The following is a 25,483-nucleotide window of genomic DNA, read 5'->3' as shown; positions in this document are numbered from 1 at the left end:
GCAGCCAGATATCTGTCCCTCAGATGTGGACAAATAAAAGGCCATTTCCTGCGACCCATGACAAAGCTAAGAGGTTGACTTTATCCCTCTGTAAGCTTTTGGCTACCGAAATGCTGCCTTTCCGCCTGGTGGACACACAGGATTTTAGAGACCTTATGTCTGTCGCTGTGCCCCAGTACCAGATGCCCAGTCACCACTACTTCTCTAAGAAAGGTGTGCCCCTGCTACACCAGCATGTCGCACACAAAATCACCACTTCCTTGAGAAACTCTGTGTGTCAACGGGTGCATTTCACCATCGATACTTGGACCAGTAAGCATGGACAGGGACGTTACATGTTGCTGACTGGGCACTGGGTAACTATGGTGATAGATGGTGAAGGGTCTGCTGCACAAGTCTTGCCGTCCCCACGACTTGTGCATCAATCCTCTGTCTGTCCAAGTTCCGCCACTGCTTCTGCCTCCTCCACCTCCACCCCAAGCCTGTCTGGTCAGGCCACCAGCGTTCTCACTGCGCAGAAGGAATAAAGCACCCCTCATTACTATGCTGGCAGCAGAGCGCAACGGCATCAGGCGGTCTTTAGCTTGACATGTCTTGGAAATAGGAGTCACACAGCGACTGAGTTGTGGGCAGCTCTAAAGACTGAGTTTAATAAATGGTTGTATCCACTCAACCTGCAGCCTGGTAAGCCCGTGTGTGACAATGCTGCAAACCTGGGTGCGGCCCTTCGCCTGGGCAAGGTGACACACGTGCCTTGTATGGCTCATGTGTTGAACCTTGTTGTCCAGCAATTTTTAACACACTATCCCGGCTTAGATGGCCTTCTGACCAGGGCACGAAAACTGTCTGCTCACTTCCGCCGTTCAACCACCACAGCTGAGCGACTTGCATCGCTCCAGAAGTCTTTCGGCCTGCCGGTTCATCGCCTGAAATGCGATGTGGCGACACGCTGGAATTCGACTCTCCACATGTTACAGCGACTGTGGCAGCACCGCTGAGCCCTTGTGCAATACGTCAAGACGTATAGCCTGGGCCAATGAGATGCAGAGGTGGGGCAGATCACCCTGATGGAGTGGTCTCAGATCAAGGACCTATGCACCCTTCTGCACAGTTTCGACATGGCGACGAATATGTTTAGCGCTGACAATGCCATTATCAGCATGACAATTCCAGTCATTTACATGCTGGAGTATACGTTAAACACTATTCGGAGTCAGGGGGTAGGACAACAGGAAGGCAAGGAACTACAGGAGGATTCATATGCGCAAGACACAACAACATCACCAAGGTCCAGACGTTCATCATCACCAACGCGGCAGGCATGGGACCATGGGGGACAGGGATCAACAAGGGCGCATAGTAGCAGGCGAAATGTTGAGGAAGGTGCAGGAGAACATGAAGAATTGGAGGACGAACTGTCCATGGACATGGAAGTCTCAGTGGATGAGGGAGACCTTGGTCAAATTTCAGTTGAAAGAGGTTGGGGGCAGATGTCAGAGGAAGAAAGAACGGTTAGCACCTCTATGCCACAAACACAGCGTGGACTTGGTCCTCATGGCTGCGCAAGACACATGAGTGTCTTCTTGCTGCACTACCTCCAACATGACCCACGTATTGTCAAAATTAGAAGTGATGATGACTACTGGCTTTCCACACTATTAGATCCCCGATACAAGTCCAAATTTTGTGACATAATTCCAGCCATAGAAAGGGACGCACGTATGCAGGAGTATCAGCAGAAGCTGTTACTCGATCTTAGCTCGGCTTTTCCACCAAACAACCGTGCAGGTGCAGGGAGTGAATCTCCCAGTTGTAACTTGACAAACATAGGACGGTCTCGTCATTTTCAACAGTCTACCCGTACCAGTAGCACCAAATCTGGTGCTGGTAACAGCAATTTTATTGAATCTTTTCATAATTTTTTTAGACCCTCCTTTGCAAGGCCACCAGAGACAACAAGTCTGACACATAGTCAACGGCTGGAGAGGATGATACAGGAGTATCTCCAAATGAACATCGATGCCATTACTTTGCAAATGGAGCCTTGCTCATTTTGGGCTTCAAATCTTGAAAAATGGCCAGAGCTCTCCACTTACGCCTTGGAGATTTTGTCGTGTCCAGCTGCCAGCGTTGTCTCTGAACGTGTCTTCAGTGCTGCTGGGTGTGTGCTGACAGATAAGCGCACACGTCTGTCCAGTGACAATGTGGACAGACTAACGTTCATCAAAATGAACAAGTCATGGATCCACAAGGAATTACTACCCCTGTGTCATCCTGGGGAGAGTAAATGATTGTGTATTTTGAATGTGCTTGATGCAAATCAAGCTGTGAAGTGTACAACTAGGGCACAAGTGCTGCCACTGATGGGGAGTCTGTGTGGCCCAATTTCTTGAAAAAAGGGAGACTCCGATTGGAGTAACCCTTGCTTACATTGTTTTTAAAAATGATCTAAGATGAACAGAGCTGGGATCAGGAAAGACTTTGCTACCTACCCCGGTGTCATCCTGGGGACGGTTAAGTATGGCGTATTTTTGAATGTGCTTGATGCAAATCTAGAGGTGAAGTGTACAACTGGGGCACAAGTGCTGCCACTGAAGGGGTGGGTGTGTGTGGGGCCCAATTTTTGGAAAAAAGGGAGACTTCGCTTGGAGTAACCCTTGCTTGCTCTGTTTTTTAAAAGGAGCCAAGATGAACAAGTCATGGTTCAGCAAAGACTTTGCTTCCTACCCCGGTGTCATCCTGGGGACGGTTAAGTATGGCGTATTTTTGAATGTGCTTGATGCAAATCTAGAGGTGAAGTGTACAACTGGGGCACAAGTGCTGCCACTGAAGTGGTGGGTGTGTGTGTGGCCCAATTTTTGGAAAAAAGGAGACTCCGCTTGGAGTAACCCTTGCTTACATGTGTTTTTAAAAATGATCCAAAACGCACAGAGCTGGGATCAGGAAAGACTTTGCTACCTACCCCGGTGTCATCCTGGGGACGGTTAAGTATGGCGTATTTTTGAATGTGCTTGATGCAAATCTAGCTGTGAAGTGTACAACTGGGGCACAAGTGCTGCCACTGAAGGGGTGGGTGTGTGTGTGGCCCAATTTTTGGAAAAAAGGGAGACTCCGCTTGGAGTAACCCTTGCTTACATTGTTTTTAAAAATGATCCAAGATGCACAGAGCTGGGATCAGGAAAGACTTTGATACCTACCCCAGTGTCCTCCTGGGGACGGTTAAGTATAGCGTATTTTTGAATGTGCTTGATGCAAATCTAGCTGTGAAGTGTACAACTGGGGCACAAGTGCTGCCACTGATGGGGTGTGTGTGGCCCAATTTTTGGGAAAAAGGGAGACTCCGCTTGGAGTCACCTTGCAGTGTTTTACTTGATTTTAGAAGGGCGTGCCATGCCTATATCTGTGTCTCCTCCTCTTTTTGCTTGTCCAGCTCTTGTGTTTTCGCATGAGTATATGTCCTTGTCACTTTCCCATGTGTTTGTGTTGTGAGTTGTTTGTCACCTTTTGGACACCTTTGAGGGTGTTTTCTAGGTGTTTTTATGTGTTTTTTGATTGCTTGCCATTGTTTCCTATGCGGTTCGAGTTCGGTTCGTCGAACGTTCGCCGAGCCGAACTCGAACGAGACGCCCGTTCGGCGAACCAAACTCGAGCCGAACCGCGACCAGTTCGCTCATCTCTAAAATTGACATGTAATTGGTTTAATTTGATACCAGCATATTTGCTCTCTTATACATGCACTTCCATGCACTGTCACCCCCCATTCTAGATTGTAAGCTCTTACGAGCAGGGTTGCCTTTAATTTTGCTTAATTATTGTATCTTCTATAACTGTTACTTATGATTATTTGTACATAAACCTCTGAATTGCAAAGTGCTGCAGAATATGTTAGCACTATAGAAATTAAAATTATTTATTATTATTCCATCATCTTTTATTCGCTCACACATACATTAATACCAGTGGTCAGTACGCATGCGAATCCGGCTCCAAGGTGTCACTGTCTTATTATCGATAGTGCTTGCCCAATATGCGGCAAGGTGACAGATGCCTCGGATATGCCCAATGAGAGTTGGTGATCCTGAGGGCAGCATGGGGGTCCTTCTGACCTGGGCGTGCATGTGCCATTTAAACCACTGTGATTGGTGAATAATTAATTATGTTATCATTATATGCATGTGTTTTGCTGTTGTCTATATTAGATTATGAGCATATTATCTGTGCATTTGGCATATATTTAATAACAATTGCAATTCAGCTTTATGATATGTTTTACAGTTGAAACCAGAAGTTTACTTACTCTAAAAAGACCCATTTGCATGTTTTTCCTCACTATCTGCCATGAAATCAGAATAAACCTTTCCATTTTAGGTCAATTAGGAACCAAAATTATTTGTATTTGCCAAATGCCAGAATAATGAGAGAATGTTTTTTCCTACTTTCCTGCAAAGTCAAAGGTTTACATAAATTTTCTTAGTATTTGGTATGTTGCCGTTAAACTGGATGACTCGAGTCCAACATTTTGGATCTCCTTCCACAAGCTTCTCACAATAGTTGGTGGAAATTTGGGCCATTCCTCCTAACTAGAGATGAGCGAACCGGCCGTGGTTCGGCTCGAGTTCGGTTCGTCGAACGGAGGTCTTGTTTGAGTTCAGTTCGGCGAATGTTCGACGAACCGAACTCGAACCAATAGGATATAATGGGAGGCGATCACAAACACATAAAAACGCATTATAAATGTACACATACAGTTAATAAACATTGCCATAAAACTTACCGGTCCTCGCGATCCCTTCTGCACTCTGTCTCCTGCCGCTATTCCATCCGATGATCGCTGAATCCTCCCGGTGACCAGCACTGCCAGCAGTGATGCAGGACCTATCGTGACGTCAAAATAGCCATGTGACCAGTCATGTGCCTGTTATCTCATTGGCTACAGACTGGTCACATGGCTTTGACGTCATGTCCTGTTCTAGGTCCTGTCATTGCACTCTCCGGTACACGGTGCACATTTGTGCATCGCCGTGTACCGGCGACATGCTCTAGCACACGGTCGACTCCCCGTTCCATTAGGGACCGGCTGACACAGCCGGTCATTATCGGAGATCACCGTTGCCATAGCAACGCAGTTAGCGGTGGCGTCACCGCTAACCGCGGCTCCGGGAATTTCATGATCGGAGCACCGTTGCTATGGTAACGCGTCTGTCAGCGTTACCGCTGTTACCGCTAACAGCCAGCAGCACTGATCACTCACGGAGTGAAGGCTGCACGCTGCTTCCCGTGCAGCCTTCACGGAGTGATTTCAGCACGGGAAGCAGCGTCTTCCCCCATGCAGCAGTGATGGAGCAGAGCTGCATTTGTTGAGCGAGAAAGACAGAAGACCATGGATCGTGGAGGGCTGACAGGGAGTAATAAAGATGGAGTCTCTAATGTGTCTGTGTATTTATTTCTATTAAAGTATTTTTTCTCTGTGTGGTGTCTTTTTTTAACCCTTTATTGGAGATTCTTAATAGCCGGGTCAAACGGGCCTGACATTAAGAATCTCTGGCTTAATACTAGCTAGTAAAACAAAGCTAGTATTAACTCATTATTACCCAACAAGCCACCCGGCTTCAGGGCTGTTGGAAGAGTTGGATACAGCGCCAGATGATGGCGCTTCTATGAAAGCAATTCGCAGCAGAGGCGCCCAGAAACCCCTGGCTAAGCTGTGCTGCGAATTCAAATTCCCAGCTGCCTAGTTGTACCTGGCTGGACACAAAAATGGGGCGAAGCCCACGTCATTTGTTTTTTAATTATTTCATGAAATAAGTGAAATAATTAAAAAAAATGGGCTTCCCTATATTTTTGGTTCCCAGCCGGGTACAAATAGGCAACTGGGGGTTGGAGGCAGCCCGTGGCTGCCTGCTGTACTTGACTAGCATACAAAAATATGGCGAAGCCCACGTCATTTTTTTGGTGGGCAAAAAACTTCTGCATACAGTCCTGGATGGAGTATGCTGAGCCTTGTAGTTCTTCAGCTGCTGTCTGCTCTTCTCCATACAAACAGACAGCAGCTGCAGAACTACAAGGCTCAGCATACTCCATCCAGGACTGTATGCAGAAGTTTTTTGCCCCCTGAAAAAATTATGTGGGCTTCGCCATATTTTTGTATGCCAGCCAGGTACAGCAGGCAGGTACGGCTGCCCCCAACCCCCAGTTGCCTATTTGTGCCCGGCTGGGAACCAAAAATAAAGGGAAGCCCTTTTTTTATTATTTCATGAATTTCATGAAATAATTAGAAAACAAATGACGTAGGCTTCGCCCCATTTTTGTGTCCAGCTAGGTACAACTAGGCAGCTGGGGATTGGAATCCGCAGCACAGGTTGGCCTGAGCTTTCTGGGCCCCACTGCTGCGAATTGCAGTCTGCAGCCACCTCAGAAAATGGCACTTTCATAGAAGCGCCATCTTCTGGCGCTGTATCCAACTCTTCCAGCACCTGCCTGCTATACCTAGCTAGCATACAAAAATATGGCGAAGCTCACGTCCTTTTTTTGTAGTTTTTTGGCAAAAAAAATAAAAAATGCTTCTCTGGATTTTCCATTGCCAGTGAAGGTAACACCAAGCAGTGGGGGTTAGCAGCCAGTAGCTGCTTGGATTACCCTTAGCTAGCAATACAAAAAAATGCAACGGGAGCCCATATATATTCTTTTTAATTATTTATTTAAATAACTAAAAACAAAATGGGCTTCCCTGTATTTTGATTACTGGACATCACAGTGCTGTAAAAATAAATCTTTAAAAAAAATGACGTAGCGCTCCGTGGTATTTTTGATTCTCAGCGCAGATAAAGCAGACAGCTATAGGTTGCCACCCCCATCTGCCTGCCGTTACCTTGGTTGGCAATCAAAATACAGGGAAGCCCATTAATTTTTTCTATTTAAAAAATAGTTAAAAAAAAAATGACGTTGGGTCCCCCCATTTTTGATAGCCAGCTAGGGTAAAGCAGACGGCTGTAGCCTGAAAACCACAGCTGGCAGCTTTACCGTGGTTGGGGATCCAATGTGGAGGTCCCCCAGGCTCTTTTTTTATAATTATTTTATAAATATTAATAATTACACAAAAAAAGTAGGGTCCCCCCCAAATTGGATCACCAGCCAAGGTAAAGCAGACAGCTGTGGTCTGGTATTCTCAGGGTGGGAAGGTCCATAGTTATTGGGCCTTCACAGCCTAAAAATAGCAGGCCGCAGGCACCCCAGACGTGGCGCATCCACTAGATGCGCCAATCCTGGCGCTTCACCCCAGCTCATCCCGTGCCCTGGTGCAGTGGCAAACGGGGTAATAAATCGGGTTGATACTAGCTGTAAAGTCACCTGAGATCAAGCCAAGCAGTTTGTGATGTCTTGGCGTCTATTAGATACCCAACATCATAAACTGTCAGTACTAACAAAAAAAAAAAATCGACAAAAGAAATTTATTTGAAAAAACAGTCCCGAAAACATTTCCTCTTTCACCAATTTATTGTAAGAAAAAAAATAAAGGGGTCCCATGACGACTCTGGACCGTCTGGAATATGGGGGGGAGACACTCAGGGAACGTATCCCCCATTTTCTAGGAGTGCAGACCCTTCATGTGAGGAGTGTGGGTGCAATGAATCTACACTCACTCTCCCTGGGTCCACAGCAGCAGAGTCCATGTCGTAATGGTTGCTACCAAAGCTGCAATGCCCTGCTCATGAGGTAAGGGCATGCCTAATCAGGAGAACTATTCTACATTTCCAAATATTGGAATTTGCTGATATTATTGCTATTCCACCTACTATATATTGGGGATAGGATCTTGGAGATGGAATACCCCTTTAAGTCCAGTTATTTAGCTGAATGAATACTTAACAACAGAGCTCGCTATTTAGATGTGTTTTCTTGTGGTGTATAACGGACTCTCATGTTTGGTAGTCGTTCAGCAGGGAAACTATAAAAGCAAATCCCTCCATTTGGAAATGTAGTATATAGCTCTCCTTATCAATTATGTTCCTTACCTCATGAGCAGGGCATTGCAGTAATAAAAATAATTTATTCATTTATATAGCGTTATTAATTCCATAGCGCTGTATGTCTTTGGAGTGTGGGAGGAAACCAGAGTACCCGGAGCAAACCCACACAAACACGGGGAAAACACACAAACTCCTTGCAGATGGTGTTCTTGGTGAGAATTGAACCCAGGACCTCAGCGCTGCAAGACTGCAGTGCTAACCACTAAGCCACTGTGCACCCATTTAGCTTACAGATGCATAACCACCACTCACTGTGTCTGAACACAAGAAGCTGAGCTGACAGCCGCTCTGTGCATGCAGCAGCGTCTATTGTGAAGGAGAGGGCCGTGGGGGGATCAACGCTGCACAGGTACTGTAGGACACTGGGGAACACCGGTGGGGTTATAGGGGGTGACCTGGCAGGGCCTGGGGAGGAGTTTTCTGTCGCATGTGTCATGGCACATGCGACAGAAATCAGAGGAGTAGGGTGAATGCGGCCGGCGCGCTCCTGTGCGCGCGGCCATCTTGGATTTCTGGGAGGGCATCAGGGGGGGCACTTTGGCGACACCGGGGGACCGGAGGGGACCGGGGAGGAGATTTATCATGTTTGTTCATGCCAGATGGGAGATAAATAATTTTTTAACGGCGCTGTCATTTACTGTAACGTGATCATTGGTGTACGGTGTATACCTGTGATCCGGAGATTTTCTGACGCTGGGGGGAGTTATTCACTTATTTCTGCCTGCTGTTTATAAACGGCAGATCAGAATAAGGCTACATTAACACGACCGATCCATTTTTGCGGTCTGCAAAAAACAGTCCGTTTTTTTTCACGGGTGCATCTGTGTGGCATCCGTTTCCGTTCCGTAGACGGTCCGTATGTCATCTGTTTGTCATCCGTGTGCCTTCCGTTTTTTTGTGCACTGCAAAAAAACTGAAGGAGGGAAAATACATAAATTTACCCAGGATCCATAGCTTCATCCTACATGAGGCGGTCACATGTTCACTCCAGTGCCATTTTCTACTGCTTTTCACAGCGTAGAGCGCTCTGGTGATTTTCTTGTGCTTGTGCACTCATATCAGTCTTTTCTGTCATTATAATGACAGAAAGACACATAATGTCCCACTCTCCTGCATTTTGTAATTTTGCACCCTCTGGTGCCTTTCATGTGGCACTAAGGGGTGCTTAGCTTTGTATTAGGCAAAAAAATGAAAAAAAAAATGACGTAGGGTTCCCCCTATTTTTGTAGCCAGCTAGGGTAAAGCAGACTGCTGCAGCCTGCAGACCACAGCTGGCAGCCTCACCTTGGCTGGTAATCCAAAACTGAGGGCACCCCACGCTGTTATTTTAAAATAAATAAATAAAAAAAAAAAACACGTAGGGGTCCCCCCAAAATTGGATCACCAGCCAAGGTAAAGCAGACAACTGGGGTCTGATATTCTCAGACTAGGGAGGTCCATGGTTATTGGACTCTCCCCAGCCTAAAAATAGCAGGCCGCAGCCGCCCCAGAAGTGGCGCATCCATTAGATGTGCCAATCCTGGTGCTTTGTCCCAGCTCATCCCGTGCCCTGGTGCGGTGGCAAACCGGGTAATATATGGGGTTAATACCAGATGTGTAATGTCACCTGGCATCAAGCCCTGGGATTGGTGAGGTCAGGCGTCTATCAGATACCCGACATCACCAACCCAGTCAGTAATAAAAAAAAATAGACGACAAACACATTTTTATTTGAAAAAACACTCCCCAATACATTCCCTCTTTAACCAGTTTATTAGAAAGAAAAACAAATCCAGGTCTGGTGTAATCCAAGGGGTTGCCATGACGATCCACACTGTCCCAGTCAATGAAGAGCAGGATTTTCCCCATTGGCTGGGAGAGCAGTGCAGTCACCTGAGCTAACATCAATGGGTCAGCCCAGGTCACTGCAGGGGATGACAAGTGCTGCTGTCAGCGAGGTATATATTCGGTCAGGGCAAGAAGAGGCTCGGTCTGAGGGTGAGGGGAGTGCAAACACAACAATTGATGAGGAAGTTCTAGATCCCACCTACTGTCAACCCACAGTCAGGCACTCGAGTAGGTCAACAGAGACAGTGGAGGAGGATGCAACTGACGACGAAGTTACCTTGCGCCTTCCTGGACAGAGTCGGAGGACTGGTAGCACGTCTACAACTGCATCCTCAGCCACCACTGTGCCTCTGAGCACTAGTCGGGGTGGATCAGCAGGTCGCATGCCCTCTAAGCCTTGCCTAGCCTGGTCCTTTTTTGACATAGCAAAAGATCGCCCAAATTATGTGATCTGTAAAATTTGTCGTGATTCTGTTAGTAGAGGGCAAAACATCGCATTTTGACAACTTCCTCCATGAATCGTCACATGAATAAATATCATATGTCCCAGTGGGAAGCTCACCGTGGTGCAATGCGGCCTAGCGGAGCGAACCATCCACCGCCTGCCCCTTCCAGTGCATCCGCGCGCTCTTCATCTTCTAGGACTGTGGGGACAGCTGTCACACCTGGTTTTCCACGCACAACTTCCACCACTGTAACCGCAACAGGTAGTTTGCTTGGTAGGTCATCAGTTGGTTTGGAGGGGGAAACAAGTGCGTGTGTACAGCTCTCTCAGACATCGATAGCACCAACGTTGGATGAAGGCAAAATCATGTCTATGACTGCACTTTCCTCACAAACCTGCATTTTTCCAGGGACACCCTACTCAACACCGTCTGCACACAGCAGCCAGATCTCTGTCCCTCAGATGTGGACAAATAAAAGGCCATTTCCTGCGACCCATGACAAAGCTAAGAGGTTGACTTTATCCCTCTGTAAGCTTTTGGCTACCGAAATGCTGCCTTTCCGCCTGGTGGACACACAGGATTTTAGAGACCTCATGTCTGTCGCTGTTCCCCAGTACCAGATGCCCAGTCACCACTACTTCTCTAAGAAAGGTGTGCCCGTGCTACACCAGCATGTCGCACACAAAATCACCACTTCCTTGAGAAACTCTGTGTGTCAACGGGTGCATTTCACCATCGATACTTGGACCAGTAAGCATGGACAGGGACGTTACATGTTGCTGACTGGGCACTGGGTAACTATGGTGATAGATGGTGAAGGGTCTGCTGCACAAGTCTTGCCGTCCCCACGACTTGTGCATCAATCCTCTGTCTGTCCAAGTTCCGCCACTGCTTCTGCCTCCTTCACCTCCACCCCAAGCCTGTCTGGTCAGGCCACCAGCGTTCTCACTGCGCAGAAGGAATCAAGCACCCCTCATTACTATGCTGGCAGCAGAGCGCAACGGCATCAGGCGGTCTTTAGCTTGACATGTCTTGGAAATAGGAGTCACACAGCGACTGAGTTGTGGGCAGCTCTAAAGACTGAGTTTAATAAATGGTTGTCTCCACTCAACCTGCAGCCTGGTAAGCCCGTGTGTGACAATGCTGCAAACCTGGGTGCGGCCCTTCGCCTGGGCAAGGTGACACACGTGCCTTGTATGGCTCATGTGTTGAACCTTGTTGTCCAGCAATTTTTAACACACTATCCCGGCTTAGATGGCCTTCTGACCAGGGCACGAAAACTGTCTGCTCACTTCCGCCGTTCAACCGCCACAGCTGAGCGACTTGCATCGCTCCAGAAGTCTTTCGGCCTGCCGGTTCATCGCCTGAAATGCGATGTGGCGACACGCTGGAATTCGACTCTCCACATGTTACAGCGACTGTGGCAGCACCGCTGAGCCCTTGTGCAATACGTCAAGACGTATAGCCTGGGCCAATGAGATGCAGAGGTGGGGCAGATCACCCTGATGGAGTGGTCTCAGATCAAGGACCTATGCACCCTTCTGCACAGTTTCGACATGGCGACGAATATGTTTAGCGCTGACAATGCCATTATCAGCATGACAATTCCAGTCATTTACATGCTGGAGTATACGTTAAACACTATTCGGAGTCAGGGGGTAGGACAACAGGAAGGCAAGGAACTACAGGAGGATTCATATGCGCAAGACACAACAACATCACCAAGGTCCAGACGTTCATCATCACCAACGCGGCAGGCATGGGACCATGGGGGACAGGGATCAACAAGGGCGCATAGTAGCAGGCGAAATGTTGAGGAAGGTGCAGGAGAACATGAAGAATTGGAGGACGAACTGTCCATGGACATGGAAGTCTCAGTGGATGAGGGAGACCTTGGTCAAATTTCAGTTGAAAGAGGTTGGGGGCAGATGTCAGAGGAAGAAAGAACGGTTAGCACCTCTATGCCACAAACACAGCGTGGACTTGGTCCTCATGGCTGCGCAAGACACATGAGTGTCTTCTTGCTGCACTACCTCCAACATGACCCACGTATTGTCAAAATTAGAAGTGATGATGACTACTGGCTTTCCACACTATTAGATCCCCGATACAAGTCCAAATTTTGTGACATAATTCCAGCCATAGAAAGGGACGCACGTATGCAGGAGTATCAGCAGAAGCTGTTACTCGATCTTAGCTCGGCTTTTCCACCAAACAACCGTGCAGGTGCATGGAGTGAATCTCCCAGTTGTAACTTGACAAACATAGGACGGTCTCGTCATTTTCAACAGTCTACCCGTACCAGTAGCACCAAATCTGGTGCTGGTAACAGCAATTTTATTGAATCTTTTCATAATTTTTTTAGACCCTCCTTTGCAAGGCCACCAGAGACAACAAGTCTGACACATAGTCAACGGCTGGAGAGGATGATACAGGAGTATCTCCAAATGAACATCGATGCCATTACTTTGCAAATGGAGCCTTGCTCATTTTGGGCTTCAAATCTTGAAAAATGGCCAGAGCTCTCCACTTACGCCTTGGAGATTTTGTCGTGTCCAGCTGCCAGCGTTGTCTCTGAACGTGTCTTCAGTGCTGCTGGGTGTGTGCTGACAGATAAGCGCACACGTCTGTCCAGTGACAATGTGGACAGACTAACGTTCATCAAAATGAACAAGTCATGGATCCACAAGGAATTACTACCCCTGTGTCATCCTGGGGAGAGTAAATGATTGTGTATTTTGAATGTGCTTGATGCAAATCAAGCTGTGAAGTGTACAACTAGGGCACAAGTGCTGCCACTGATGGGGAGTCTGTGTGGCCCAATTTCTTGAAAAAAGGGAGACTCCGATTGGAGTAACCCTTGCTTACATTGTTTTTAAAAATGATCTAAGATGAACAGAGCTGGGATCAGGAAAGACTTTGCTACCTACCCCGGTGTCATCCTGGGGACGGTTAAGTATGGCGTATTTTTTAATGTGCTTGATGCAAATCTAGAGGTGAAGTGTACAACTGGGGCACAAGTGCTGCCACTGAAGGGGTGGGTGTGTGTGTGGCCCAATTTTTGGAAAAAGGGAGACTCCGCTTGGAGTAACCCTTGCTTACATGTGTTTTTAAAAATGATCCAAAACGCACAGAGCTGGGATTAGGAAAGACTTTGCTACCTACCCCGGTGTCATCCTTGAAACGGTTAAGTATGGCGTATTTTTGAATATGCTTGATGCAAATCTAGAGGTGAAGTGTACAACTGGGGCACAAGTGCTGCCACTGAAGGGGTGGGTGTGTGTGGGGCCCAATTTTTGGAAAAAAGGGAGACTTCGCTTGGAGTAACCCTTGCTTGCTCTGTTTTTTAAAAGGAGCCAAGATGAACAAGTCATGGTTCAGCAAAGACTTTGCTTCCTACCCCGGTGTCATCCTGGGCACGGTTAAGTATGGCGTATTTTTGAATGTGCTTGATGCAAATCTAGAGGTGAAGTGTACAACTGGGGCACAAGTGCTGCCACTGAAGTGGTGGGTGTGTGTGTGGCCCAATTTTTGGAAAAAAGGAGACTCCGCTTGGAGTAACCCTTGCTTACATGTGTTTTTAAAAATGATCCAAAACGCACAGAGCTGGGATCAGGAAAGACTTTGCTACCTACCCCGGTGTCATCCTGGGGACGGTTAAGTATGGCGTATTTTTGAATGTGCTTGATGCAAATCTAGCTGTGAAGTGTACAACTGGGGCACAAGTGCTGCCATTGAAGTGGTGGGTGTGTGTGTGGCCCAATTTTTGGAAAAAAGGGAGACTCCGCTTGGAGTAACCCTTGCTTACATTGTTTTTAAAAATGATCCAAGATGCACAGAGCTGGGATCAGGAAAGACTTTGATACCTACCCCAGTGTCCTCCTGGGGACGGTTAAGTATAGCGTATTTTTGAATGTGCTTGATGCAAATCTAGCTGTGAAGTGTACAACTGGGGCCCAAGTGCTGCCACTGAAGGGGTGGGTGTATGTGTGGCCCAATTTTTGGAAAAAAGGGAGACTCCGCTTGGAGTCACCTTGCAGTGTTTTACTTGATTTTAGAAGGGCGTGCCATGCCTATATCTGTGTCTCCTCCTCTTTTTGCTTGTCCAGCTCTTGTGTTTTCGCATGAGTATATGTCCTTGTCACTTTCCCATGTGTTTGTGTTGTGAGTTGTTTGTCACCTTTTGGACACCTTTGAGGGTGTTTTCTAGGTGTTTTTATGTGTTTTTTGATTGCTTGCCATTGTTTCCTATGCGGTTCGAGTTCGGTTCGTCGAACGTTCGCCGAGCCGAACTCGAACGAGACGCCCGTTCGGCGAACCAAACTCGAGCCGAACCGCGACCAGTTCGCTCATCTCTAAAATTGACATGTAATTGGTTTAATTTGATACCAGCATATTTGCTCTCTTATACATGCACTTCCATGCACTGTCACCCCCCATTCTAGATTGTAAGCTCTTACGAGCAGGGTTGCCTTTAATTTTGCTTAATTATTGTATCTTCTATAACTGTTACTTATGATTATTTGTACATAAACCTCTGAATTGCAAAGTGCTGCAGAATATGTTAGCACTATAGAAATTAAAATTATTTATTATTATTCCATCATCTTTTATTCGCTCACACATACATTAATACCAGTGGTCAGTACGCATGCGAATCCGGCTCCAAGGTGTCACTGTCTTATTATCGATAGTGCTTGCCCAATATGCGGCAAGGTGACAGATGCCTCGGATATGCCCAATGAGAGTTGGTGATCCTGAGGGCAGCATGGGGGTCCTTCTGACCTGGGCGTGCATGTGCCATTTAAACCACTGTGATTGGTGAATAATTAATTATGTTATCATTATATGCATGTGTTTTGCTGTTGTCTATATTAGATTATGAGCATATTATCTGTGCATTTGGCATATATTTAATAACAATTGCAATTCAGCTTTATGATATGTTTTACAGTTGAAACCAGAAGTTTACTTACTCTAAAAAGACCCATTTGCATGTTTTTCCTCACTATCTGCCATGAAATCAGAATAAACCTTTCCATTTTAGGTCAATTAGGAACCAAAATTATTTGTATTTGCCAAATGCCAGAATAATGAGAGAATGTTTTTTCCTACTTTCCTGCAAAGTCAAAGGTTTACATAAATTTTCTTAGTATTTGGTATGTTGCCGTTAAACTGGATGACTCGAGTCCAACATTTTGGATCTCCTTCCACAAGCTTCTCACAATAGTTGGTGGAAATTTGGGCCATTCCTCCTAACTAGAGATGAGCGAACCGGCCGTGGTTCGGCTCGAGTTCGGTTCGTCGAACGGAGGTCTTGTTTGAGTTCAGTTCGGCGAATGTTCGACGAACCGAACTCGAACCAATAGGATATAATGGGAGGCGATCACAAACACATAAAAACGCATTATAAATGTACACATACAGTTAATAAACATTGCCATAAAACTTACCGGTCCTCGCGATCCCTTCTGCACTCTGTCTCCTGCCGCTATTCCATCCGATGATCGCTGAATCCTCCCGGTGACCAGCACTGCCAGCAGTGATGCAGGACCTATCGTGACGTCAAAATAGCCATGTGACCAGTCATGTGCCTGTTATCTCATTGGCTACAGACTGGTCACATGGCTTTGACGTCATGTCCTGTTCTAGGTCCTGTCATTGCACTCTCCGGTACACGGTGCACATTTGTGCATCGCCGTGTACCGGCGACATGCTCTAGCACACGGTCGACTCCCCGTTCCATTAGGGACCGGCTGACACAGCCGGTCATTATCGGAGATCACCGTTGCCATAGCAACGCAGTTAGCGGTGGCGTCACCGCTAACCGCGGCTCCGGGAATTTCATGATCGGAGCACCGTTGCTATGGTAACGCGTCTGTCAGCGTTACCGCTGTTACCGCTAACAGCCAGCAGCACTGATCACTCACGGAGTGAAGGCTGCACGCTGCTTCCCGTGCAGCCTTCACGGAGTGATTTCAGCACGGGAAGCAGCGTCTTCCCCCATGCAGCAGTGATGGAGCAGAGCTGCATTTGTTGAGCGAGAAAGACAGAAGACCATGGATCGTGGAGGGCTGACAGGGAGTAATAAAGATGGAGTCTCTAATGTGTCTGTGTATTTATTTCTATTAAAGTATTTTTTCTCTGTGTGGTGTCTTTTTTTAACCCTTTATTGGAGATTCTTAATAGCCGGGTCAAACGGGCCTGACATTAAGAATCTCTGGCTTAATACTAGCTAGTAAAACAAAGCTAGTATTAACTCATTATTACCCAACAAGCCACCCGGCTTCAGGGCTGTTGGAAGAGTTGGATACAGCGCCAGATGATGGCGCTTCTATGAAAGCAATTCGCAGCAGAGGCGCCCAGAAACCCCTGGCTAAGCTGTGCTGCGAATTCAAATTCCCAGCTGCCTAGTTGTACCTGGCTGGACACAAAAATGGGGCGAAGCCCACGTCATTTGTTTTTTAATTATTTCATGAAATAAGTGAAATAATTAAAAAAAATGGGCTTCCCTATATTTTTGGTTCCCAGCCGGGTACAAATAGGCAACTGGGGGTTGGAGGCAGCCCGTGGCTGCCTGCTGTACTTGACTAGCATACAAAAATATGGCGAAGCCCACGTCATTTTTTTGGTGGGCAAAAAACTTCTGCATACAGTCCTGGATGGAGTATGCTGAGCCTTGTAGTTCTTCAGCTGCTGTCTGCTCTTCTCCATACAAACAGACAGCAGCTGCAGAACTACAAGGCTCAGCATACTCCATCCAGGACTGTATGCAGAAGTTTTTTGCCCCCTGAAAAAATTATGTGGGCTTCGCCATATTTTTGTATGCCAGCCAGGTACAGCAGGCAGGTACGGCTGCCCCCAACCCCCAGTTGCCTATTTGTGCCCGGCTGGGAACCAAAAATAAAGGGAAGCCCTTTTTTTATTATTTCATGAATTTCATGAAATAATTAGAAAACAAATGACGTAGGCTTCGCCCCATTTTTGTGTCCAGCTAGGTACAACTAGGCAGCTGGGGATTGGAATCCGCAGCACAGGTTGGCCTGAGCTTTCTGGGCCCCACTGCTGCGAATTGCAGTCTGCAGCCACCGCAGAAAATGGCACTTTCATAGAAGCGCCATCTTCTGGCGCTGTATCCAACTCTTCCAGCACCTGCCTGCTATACCTAGCTAGCATACAAAAATATGGCGAAGCTCACGTCCTTTTTTTGTAGTTTTTTGGCAAAAAAAATAAAAAATGCTTCTCTGGATTTTCCATTGCCAGTGAAGGTAACACCAAGCAGTGGGGGTTAGCAGCCAGTAGCTGCTTGGATTACCCTTAGCTAGCAATACAAAAAAATGCAACGGGAGCCCATATATATTCTTTTTAATTATTTATTTAAATAACTAAAAACAAAATGGGCTTCCCTGTATTTTGATTACTGGACATCACAGTGCTGTAAAAATAAATCTTTAAAAAAAATGACGTAGCGCTCCGTGGTATTTTTGATTCTCAGCGCAGATAAAGCAGACAGCTATAGGTTGCCACCCCCATCTGCCTGCCGTTACCTTGGTTGGCAATCAAAATACAGGGAAGCCCATTAATTTTTTCTATTTAAAAAATAGTTAAAAAAAAAATGACGTTGGGTCCCCCCATTTTTGATAGCCAGCTAGGGTAAAGCAGACGGCTGTAGCCTGAAAACCACAGCTGGCAGCTTTACCGTGGTTGGGGATCCAATGTGGAGGTCCCCCAGGCTCTTTTTTTATAATTATTTTATAAATATTAATAATTACACAAAAAAAGTAGGGTCCCCCCCAAATTGGATCACCAGCCAAGGTAAAGCAGACAGCTGTGGTCTGGTATTCTCAGGGTGGGAAGGTCCATAGTTATTGGGCCTTCACAGCCTAAAAATAGCAGGCCGCAGGCACCCCAGACGTGGCGCATCCACTAGATGCGCCAATCCTGGCGCTTCACCCCAGCTCATCCCGTGCCCTGGTGCAGTGGCAAACGGGGTAATAAATCGGGTTGATACTAGCTGTAAAGTCACCTGAGATCAAGCCAAGCAGTTTGTGATGTCTTGGCGTCTATTAGATACCCAACATCATAAACTGTCAGTACTAACAAAAAAAAAAAATCGACAAAAGAAATTTATTTGAAAAAACAGTCCCGAAAACATTTCCTCTTTCACCAATTTATTGTAAGAAAAAAAATAAAGGGGTCCCATGACGACTCTGGACCGTCTGGAATATGGGGGGGAGACACTCAGGGAACGTATCCCCCATTTTCTAGGAGTGCAGACCCTTCATGTGAGGAGTGTGGGTGCAATGAATCTACACTCACTCTCCCTGGGTCCACAGCAGCAGAGTCCATGTCGTAATGGTTGCTACCAAAGCTGCAATGCCCTGCTCATGAGGTAAGGGCATGCCTAATCAGGAGAACTATTCTACATTTCCAAATATTGGAATTTGCTGATATTATTGCTATTCCACCTACTATATATTGGGGATAGGATCTTGGAGATGGAATACCCCTTTAAGTCCAGTTATTTAGCTGAATGAATACTTAACAACAGAGCTCGCTATTTAGATGTGTTTTCTTGTGGTGTATAACGGACTCTCATGTTTGGTAGTCGTTCAGCAGGGAAACTATAAAAGCAAATCCCTCCATTTGGAAATGTAGTATATAGCTCTCCTTATCAATTATGTTCCTTACCTCATGAGCAGGGCATTGCAGTAATAAAAATAATTTATTCATTTATATAGCGTTATTAATTCCATAGCGCTGTATGTCTTTGGAGTGTGGGAGGAAACCAGAGTACCCGGAGCAAACCCACACAAACACGGGGAAAACACACAAACTCCTTGCAGATGGTGTTCTTGGTGAGAATTGAACCCAGGACCTCAGCGCTGCAAGACTGCAGTGCTAACCACTAAGCCACTGTGCGCCCATTTAGCTTACAGATGCATAACCACCACTCACTGTGTCTGAACACAAGAAGCTGAGCTGACAGCCGCTCTGTGCATGCGGCAGCGTCTATTGTGAAGGAGAGGGCCGTGGGGGGATCAACGCTGCACAGGTACTGTAGGACACTGGGGAACACCGGTGGGGTTATAGGGGGTGACCTGGCAGGGCCTGGGGAGGAGTTTTCTGTCGCATGTGTCATGGCACATGCGACAGAAATCAGAGGAGTAGGGTGAATGCGGCCGGCGCGCTCCTGTGCGCGCGGCCATCTTGGATTTCTGGGAGGGCATCAGGGGGGGCACTTTGGCGACACCGGGGGACCGGAGGGGACCGGGGAGGAGATTTATCATGTTTGTTCATGCCAGATGGGAGATAAATAATTTTTTAACGGCGCTGTCATTTACTGTAACGTGATCATTGGTGTACGGTGTATACCTGTGATCCGGAGATTTTCTGACGCTGGGGGGAGTTATTCACTTATTTCTGCCTGCTGTTTATAAACGGCAGATCAGAATAAGGCTACATTAACACGACCGATCCATTTTTGCGGTCTGCAAAAAACAGTCCGTTTTTTTTCACGGGTGCATCTGTGTGGCATCCGTTTCCGTTCCGTAGACGGTCCGTATGTCATCTGTTTGTCATCCGTGTGCCTTCCGTTTTTTTGTGCACTGCAAAAAAACTGAAGGAGGGAAAATACATAAATTTACCCAGGATCCATAGCTTCATCCTACATGAGGCGGTCACATGTTCACTCCAGTGCCATTTTCTACTGCTTTTCACAGCGTAGAGCGCTCTGGTGATTTTCTTGTGCTTGTGCACTCATATCAGTCTTTTCTGTCATTATAATGACAGAAAGACACATAATGTCCCACTCTCCTGCATTTTGTAATTTTGCACCCTCTGGTGCCTTTCATGTGGCACTAAGGGGTGCTTAGCTTTGTATTAGGCAAAAAAATGAAAAAAAAAATGACGTAGGGTTCCCCCTATTTTTGTAGCCAGCTAGGGTAAAGCAGACTGCTGCAGCCTGCAGACCACAGCTGGCAGCCTCACCTTGGCTGGTAATCCAAAACTGAGGGCACCCCACGCTGTTATTTTAAAATAAATAAATAAAAAAAAAAAACACGTAGGGGTCCCCCCAAAATTGGATCACCAGCCAAGGTAAAGCAGACAACTGGGGTCTGATATTCTCAGACTAGGGAGGTCCATGGTTATTGGACTCTCCCCAGCCTAAAAATAGCAGGCCGCAGCCGCCCCAGAAGTGGCGCATCCATTAGATGTGCCAATCCTGGTGCTTTGTCCCAGCTCATCCCGTGCCCTGGTGCGGTGGCAAACCGGGTAATATATGGGGTTAATACCAGATGTGTAATGTCACCTGGCATCAAGCCCTGGGATTGGTGAGGTCAGGCGTCTATCAGATACCCGACATCACCAACCCAGTCAGTAATAAAAAAAAATAGACGACAAACACATTTTTATTTGAAAAAACACTCCCCAATACATTCCCTCTTTAACCAGTTTATTAGAAAGAAAAACAAATCCAGGTCTGGTGTAATCCAAGGGGTTGCCATGACGATCCACACTGTCCCAGTCAATGAAGAGCAGGATTTTCCCCATTGGCTGGGAGAGCAGTGCAGTCACCTGAGCTAACATCAATGGGTCAGCCCAGGTCACTGCAGGGGATGACAAGTGCTGCTGTCAGCGAGGTATATTTCCTGCGCTGATCTCCTGAACTGCTGACAGCACCTGTCACTGAGTTCAATGACAGCCGCATTCACAGCCAAGTATCGCGAGCGGCCCGTGACGTCACCGCTAGTCAGTCTCGGGTCGGAAGCGAGAGAAGGTGATGTGACAAGCGGCGGCCATGGAGGACAGTGACAGCGCTGAGGTCGGGACTTCATCACCGCAGGTAAGCCGAGCGGGACCATGTGTTTAGAATGCAGGTGGGCGGAGCCATGTGTCCTGGCTGCGGAGTGCGAAGTGGGTGGCGCTGAGGACGTCAGTGTCGTGGATTGCTTGGCTGGGGACAGGTGAGTGTGAGTGTGTGTGTGTGTACATGCTGCGTGCAGGAGGGGGCGGAGTGAGCTGAGCAGGGAAGTGTGGGCTTCCTGCACGTAACTAGGATAAACATCGGGTTACTAACCAAAGCGCTTTGCTTGGATACCTGATGTTTATCTTGGTTACCAGCTTCTGGCAGGCTGCCAGCGATGGCTCCTGCACACTGTAGCTGTAAAAAGCCCTGATTTTTGCTGCTAGAACCGTTATCAAACGTATCTAGAACTATCGAGCTTTAGCAAAAAGCTCGAGTTCTAGTTCGATCTAGAACAGCCCCCAAAATCACTCGAGCTGCGAACTGGAGAACCTCGAACCACGAACCGTGCTCAACTCTACTCCTAACAGAACTGGTGTTATTGAGCCAAGTTTGTAGGTCAACTTGCTTGCACCTGCCTTTTAAGTTTTGCCCATAGCTTTTCAATAGAATTGAGATCAGGGTTTTGTGATGGCCACTCCAAAACATTGACTTTGTTATCGTTAAGCCACTTTGTAATCAGTTTGGCAGTATGCTTTGGGTCATTGTCCATTCAGAAGACTCATTTCTTCCCAAGCTTTAAGTTCCTGGCTGATGTCTTGAGATGTTGCTTCAGCATTGCCACATAATCTTCTTTCCCCATAATGCCATCTATTTTGTGAAGTGCACCAGTCCCTCCTGCAGCAAAACAACCACACAACATGGTGCTTCCACCTCCGTGTTTCACAGTCAGGATGCAGTTCTAAGACTTCAAAGCTTCTCTCTTATTCCTTCAAATAATGGTGATTATGGCCAAACAGTTCAAATTTATGTTTCATCAGACCACAGGCCATGTCTCCAAAAATGAATTTCTTTGTTCCTGTGTGCATTTGCAAACATTAATCTGGCTTTTTTTTATATTTCTTTTGGAGTAATGTTTTTTTCTTGGCAAAGTGGCCTTTTTTCCCATGTTGATACAGTACTCGTTTCACTATGGATAATGACCAGCTTCCACCAGCATCTTAACAGGGTCTTTGGCTTTTTGTTCTTAGGTTGATATGAACATGTCTGAATAAAGCACGCTCATCTCTGGTACACAGAACCCATCTTCTTCCTGAGCGGTAGATGGCTGGACATTCCCATCTTGTTCGTACTTGCGTATAATTATTTGTACAGATGAACGAAGCACCTTCAGGTATCTGGAAATTAAACCCATATCCATAAAGGATGAACCAGACTTGTGCAAGTCCACTACTCTCTTCCTGAGATCTTGGCTGATTATTTTTTTTTTTTTACTTTCCCATGAAGCTACACAAAGAAGCAGTGTGTTTTAGGTGTGCAGTAAAATACATTCATAGATGTGTCTCTAATTAACTCAGATTTTGCCATTTAAGCAGTCAAACAGATTGACATTCATGGTGTTTATGTTTTAGCATTTCAGAGTGGAAACTGTCTTCTTTTTTTGTAATTTTATGTTATGTTCAGTTATGCACCTGTTCACATTGCAGTTTGGTGAGTGCCGTCAGTCTTTTTGTCTACATTAATGGGGGTCATACCTTCTGATCATGCACCCCTTCCCCACTTGCCACAGGTGATTTTATTCTATATAGCAGGTTCCTACTTACCCATACACAGGAGGTTTTTAAACTCAGAGAGAGGCTTCAATATAGGGTAGGTACCCAGTTACGAGATAGGCCATGACGTGAAGACTGGGAAGAAATGGCCCTTTTTGTATGCTAAATATCTAATTTTTCCTAGATTTTCCTTAGCAGTAATGCATAGCTATATTCATACATTCATGGTTTTCATGCTTTAGCATTTCGGAGTCCAAACTGTCTCTTTTTTTTATTATTCTGATTTCAAGTCAGATAGTGAGAAAAAACTACAAATTTGTCTTTTTAGATAGTGTATGTAAACTTCTGGTTTCAACTGTATATAGCCTTATATAGTTTCTGTGACAAAACATGTTAATATGTGCATGTACAGTATGTTTTGCATTTTGGCATAAAAATTATTCACAAATGCAGTTGAACTGCATATTCTGTTTTATGTAGTCCAATAATGCATTATATATGATTATTCTGTACTAGAAGGTGGCCCGATTCTACGCATCGGGTATTCTAGAATTTACGTATTGTGTAGTTCATGTATGATTTTTGTTATATATATATATATATATATATATATATATATATATATATATATATATAGATGTTGTTGTGTCTAGTTACCAAGTGTTTGTGTAGGGGCTGTACATGTTCTGGGTGTTGTCTGGGTGTGGCGGGGGGTGAGAGCGGTGTTGTATGTGTGTTGCGTGTGTTGCGTTGTTTGTGGAGCGCTGTGTGTCTGTAGCGTTGTGTGTGTGTTGCGCGGTTTGTGTGTGTGGTGTGTTTTGGGGGAGGTATGTTTTGTGCAATGTGTGTGTTTTGCGGTATGTGCGTATATTTGTGTGTGCCGCGGTGTTTGTGTGTTGGGTGTTGTGTGTGTGCAGCGTTGTCTGTGTGTGTGGGTGTCTGTGTAGGGCAGTTGTTTGTGGTTCCCAGTGTGTGTGTGTGTGGTGTGTTGTGCAGTGCGCGCGCGTGTGTGTGTGTGTGTTGGGGGGAGGTGCGCACTCCCAAACGTGCTCCATCCCCCATGCAGTGCACTCCCCATCGTGCTCCATCCCCCATGCAGCGCACTCCCCATCGTGCTCCATCTCCCATGCTGCGCACTCCCAAACGTGCTCCATCCGCCATGCTGCGCACTCCCAAACGTGCTCCATCCGCCATGCTGCGCACTCCCAAACGTGCTCCATCCGCCATACTCCGCACTCCCCATCGTGCTCCATCCCCGATGCTGCGCACCCCCCATCATGCTCCATCCCCGATGCTGCGCACCCCCCCATCGTGCTCCATCCCCCATGCTGCACCAGCATCAGACTCTCTGCCCCCAGCATCAGCTTCTCTGCCCCCAGCATCAGCCTCTCTCCTCCCAGCATCAGCCTCTCTCATCCTAGCATCAGCCTCTCTCCTCCCAGCATCAGCCTCTCTCCTCCCAGCATCAGCCTCTCCTCTCTGTCCCCAGCATCAGCCTCTCTCCTCCCAGCCTTCCCCAGCATAAGCCTCTCTCCTCCCAGCCTCCCTCCTCCCACCCTCCCCCAGCATCAGCCTCCCTCTCCCAGCCTCCCCCAGCATCAGCCTCCCCCAGCATCAGCCTCTCTTCTCTCAGCCTACCTCTCCCAGCCTCCCTCCTCCCAGCCTCCCTCAGCATCAGCCTCCCTCTCCCAGCCTCCCCAAGCATCAGCCTCCGCCAGCATCAGCCTCTCTCCTTCCAGCCTCCTCCAGCATCAGCCTCCCTCTCCCAGCCTTCCCCAGGATCAGCCTCTCTCCTCCCAGCCTCCGTCCTCCCAGCCTTCCCCAGCATCAGCTTTCCCCTCCCAGCCTCCCTCAGCATCAGCCTTCCCCAGCATCAGCCTCTCTCCTCCCAGCCTCAGCCTCTCTCCTTCCAGCCTCCCCCAGCATCAGCCTCTCTCCTTCCAGCCTCCCTCAGCATCAGCCTCCCCTTCCCAGCCTTCACCAGGATCAGCCTCTCTCCTCCCAGCCTCCTTCCTCCCAGCCTCCCCCTCCCAGCCTCCCTCAGCATCAGCCTTCCGCTCCCAGTCTCCCCCAGCATCAGCCTCCCCAAGCATCAGCCTCCACCAGCATCAGCCTCTCTCCTTCCAGCTTCCCCCAGCATCAGCCTCTCTCCTTCCAGCCTCCCTCAGCATCAGCCTCCCGTTCCCAGCCTTCCCCAGGATCAGCCTCTCTCCTCCCAGCCTCCTTCCTCCCAGCCTCCCCCTCCCAGTCTCCCCCAGCATCAGCCTCCCCAAGCATCAGCCTCCACCAGCATCAGCCTCTCTCCTTCCAGCCTCCCCCAGCATCAGCCTCCCCAAGCATTAGCCTCCACCAGCATCAGCCTCCCTCGTCCCAGCCTCCCCAAGCATCAGCCTCCCCCTCCCAGCCTCCCTCAGCATCAGCCTCTCTCCTCCCAGCATCAGCCTCTCTCATCCCAGCATCAGCCTCTCTTCTCTGTCCCCAGCATCAGCCTCTCTCCTCCCAGCCTTCCCCAGCATCAGCCTCTCTCCTCCCAGCCTCCCCCAGCATCAGCCTCCCCCAGCATCAGCCTCTCTTCTTCCAGCCTCCCCCAGCATCAGCCTCTCTCCTTCCAGCCTCCCCCAGCATCAGCCGCCCTCTCCAAGCCTTCCCCAGGATCAGCCTCTC

This window comes from Anomaloglossus baeobatrachus, chromosome 9, assembly GCF_048569485.1.
Source record: "Anomaloglossus baeobatrachus isolate aAnoBae1 chromosome 9, aAnoBae1.hap1, whole genome shotgun sequence".
Taxonomy (NCBI): Eukaryota; Metazoa; Chordata; class Amphibia; order Anura; family Aromobatidae; genus Anomaloglossus; species Anomaloglossus baeobatrachus.
Note: the sequence above shows the minus strand (reverse complement) of the source record.